This window comes from Vespa crabro, chromosome 3 (genome assembly GCF_910589235.1).
Source record: "Vespa crabro chromosome 3, iyVesCrab1.2, whole genome shotgun sequence".
NCBI lineage: Eukaryota > Metazoa > Arthropoda > Insecta > Hymenoptera > Vespidae > Vespa > Vespa crabro.
The window spans coordinates 7,625,162-7,628,761 of NC_060957.1; the positions used below are offsets into that span (position 1 = coordinate 7,625,162).

At 41.7% G+C, this 3,600-nt stretch overlaps 1 long non-coding RNA gene across 1 annotated transcript in view; it reads left to right on the forward strand.

Annotated features, from left to right (window-relative positions):
* LOC124422834 overlaps positions 1-36 on the forward strand; it is a 1,960-nt gene extending 1,924 nt beyond the window's left edge. Inside the window, exon 3 of the long non-coding RNA XR_006941934.1 lies at positions 1-36. This exon is cut by the window's left edge and continues 1,545 nt beyond it. This is a non-coding gene — a long non-coding RNA (uncharacterized LOC124422834).
* The last annotated feature ends 3,564 nt before the right edge of the window (positions 37-3,600 follow it).

The window sequence follows — 3,600 nt, forward strand, 5'->3', positions numbered from 1 at the left end:
CAATGGACAGAAATTGTCGTTCGATAGTAATTTATTTTAATATTAATAACATATTTATAAAATATTTATTAATAATAAATGAAATCGAATTGTTTAAAGGAAATGATCATTTTTGCAATAAATTACAAATAATGACAATATTCATTTTTATGTCTTCACATTGATTCGATACGATTGATTCATATTGACTATTATGACGAATCGCAATTTTTCTCACTATACTATAGGTAAATTCGCATCGATTGTGAACATTCAATCGCATTTCTAACGCTTTTGTTACGCTCTAAGGTAAATGTCATCCTTTAGACTATTCACGATCTTTCTTTCAAGATCAAGGTCAATCCACTTGAGATTCGCTTTCCTGTAATAATTTTGAGGATGAAGATATGCATCTTGCTTCCTTTCCAGAGCGTCGAGCAGCTCATCAAGCGCGCTCAGCGAGACGAGAGAGCGTCGATTTTGCGGTGAATGGAGAAAGGTGAAAGGAAATGTTTAATAAGATGATTTCGATGACCTCACGATAGAAGGTATGACCTTCTTGTATTGAACTTAATCTGGATCGAGATTTTTAATACATTGAATTTACAAATAAACATATTATTTCTCGCAATAAAAATTTTTCCTGGGAACGAGAGCGTTATACGAAGAAGAACATTTCTTTGGATTAGTTTTCACGATACAGTCTATGAATCAAGCGCATAACGTTGTAAAATTCATTTCAACGAATGGACGGTAACTCGAAGTTCTCATCTTATTGTTAGAATGTGAAATACCATCAAGCGTGCAATAAATGTCACTTGCTGCGTCGAACAGTAATTGCCGTTAATTGTGAAATATTACGAGTCAATGAATATGACAAATGATGTGCCTTACCAGAGTCCGATTATATATGTGTATGCTATCTAATTAGGTTAGCCAGATTAGTGACGCGCAGTTTCGCTCGTTTAATTAATTTATCGGCGTATCAGTCTTTACGCGCGACAGGAGCGAGAAGGGGGAGAGAAGATGCGCATCATTGCGCTTTCGGTGAAGCTTAAACCGAAACGAGATATTGACCGATATTAAATTTAAACCGGTTTATTCGTAGGAGAAATACCTACATACATAGGTAGATACTTAATACCTATCTAACTACGTAGATATCTCCGGCATCGTTATACTCGATTTTCGAGTAAAATTTAGCGCCGAACTTAGTCGAGTCAATCCCATGTTAACACGTTTATACTGCCGACTACATTCGATTTGTACAGCATTACGTCACGTTACCTTTCTGAGTCAAACGATTCTCGAGTACCTCGAGTACGCAATCTTGCCATTGAAACATCGTTAATTTATTTCAGCGACTCAAATAATCTTGCATTTATGTCGAGCTGTTCGTGATTATTGTTAATTCCATCTCGAATGATTAATACGAACGCAAGTCATAGAAGAAATGATGTCAGATAAGAAAAATAAACTATGAATACAATACTCAATGAACTCGATAAGATAATCCTTGGCCTATCGAATAAGAATAACAAGCGAGTCCTTGGTATTTGACTTGAGGATATTACGATAACGCACTTATTTCATTTTCTATGCAAACTCTCATGATCCGTTATAGTTCTCTCGATCCATCGTTGATCCCTCGCGTAGCAGGAGCCCTAGGCATCTTTTCGAATTCATGGACGTCACGCAGTGCATTGTTCCGCTTGATCGATCGACGCTTCTCCGTGAGGTTAATCGGAAAATCCTCGTACGAAATCTCCTCTCGTGGGATGAAAGAAGAGGAGGAAAGTGGTACGACGTCATGCCGTGGAAGAAAGACCCAAAGAGAGAGAGAGAGAGAGAAAGAGAGAGAGAGAGAGAGAGAGAGAGAGTGACAAGAAAGATAAAATAGTAAAAATAAGAAAAAGAAGGAAGTAGTCCAAGAGGAATTCCATAAAAATCAGTGAAATATGCATTGTGACGTGGTGGGCGAGGAAACGTCGCACCGTCTTCGATGTCTCGAGAGAAGCGAGAATCCTTGAGCAAGAGAAGGAGAGAAAAAAGAAAAGGAAAAAAAGGAAAGAAAACGTCGCTGGAAATCAAGACGAGAAACAGAAAGAGAGAGAGAGAAGGGGGGAGAGAGAAAGAGAGGAGAAGATAAAGGAGATAAGTGTGAGTAGAAGGTAGGGCATAAGAATCCTGGTGAGAAAGTTGGAGGTAGCGTGAAATGCCGGCGTATGACGGGAGAAGGTGCCAGAAGATGAAGGAAGAAAGGGAGAGAGAGAGAGAGAAAGAAAGAGAGAGAGAGATAGAGAGAGAGAGAGAGAGAGAGAGAGAGGGAGTAAGGATAAAGGAAAGAAGGTCGGAGAGCGAACATTCGAAACGTCTCCTTGAACGAAATCTAATTTCGGTCCCACGACGAAACTAAGCTATTTTCTCCGCAATATGCACGCGCTCGGCTGTTCCAGTCGCGTTTTCCAGCCGTTTCCAGTCAGGCAGCAATCGTTCGGAGGGTTGGAAAGAAGAGAATCGAGGGTAGCTACCTTGCTACCCCTTTTTCTTTTTCGCGAGAACGCGCCTACGTTCGGCTTCGAAATGCTCGATAAAATCGTCGCCGTTCGTGAAACCAGGCGTCGAGGCGGCTTCTCAAGTACGAGTACAAGTATACGAACGTAAAGGGATGTGAGTTGAAGGGAAAGAGAGAGTGGTTGCTTGGATGTGGCTTAGAAACGTAGAGGCCGTTAGCTCGGACAACCGGAAGGCGATCGTTCATCCGAGAAACACTTAACGGACTCGGCTCGTTTGTCTCCCTGGTTCGTCGCAATGTCGGCCTTCGAGTTTCCTCTTCTCGTCGTAGTTTCTTTTCTAAAGGATAGAGAGAGAGAGAGAGAGGTAGAGAGAGAGAGAGAGAGAGAGAGAGAGAGAAGAGTAGACTTGCACATTTTCGTCAGTCCCTTTTATATGTGGCTTCGAGGGCGCGACGGAGCGTGGATCTTTCGATTCGCTGAGGGAATCAACCGAGAGATAGACAAGCTCGTCTCTAGTCCTCGTCATGCGCTAATGGCTGATCTCGGCAATGCGCAATTAAGGAGAATGATTTCGCTATAATTCATCCGCTCGTTCGCATTGCTTCCTGGAGATAAAAGCATGCTCGATGATTACTGTAAATGCGAAGTCGTTCGCGTTATGTACTAATCAAGAGGAATCGTTGAACTGTCTCTCTCTCTCTCTCTTCCTCTCTCTCTCTCTCTCTTTCTCTCTCTCGTTTTCGCCTTTAGATCTTTCAGAATATATGTGTAGCAAACGTAAAATCTACCGAACTTATTACATAGACATTTATACATATATAGAAATATTGCTCGAACCCAAAGATCTATGTGATAGTCGTACAGAGAAGTAGGTGCGAGAGAATACCAAGGAATTTCAGAAACTCGGTGATTTTGGCGAGAAACCGTCTTCATCGCGTACTGCCTTTCGTTTCTCGCGGTTAGTCGTCTCTGAGAAAAGCGTGGAGAATCTAAAGCACTGAGACGGTAATGGGTGAAATTTCTGAGGTAGCGTCGGCAAGATGCCGGAGAGAAAGAGAGAGAGAGAGAGAGAAAGAGAGAGAGAGAGAGAGGGAGAGAGAGAAAG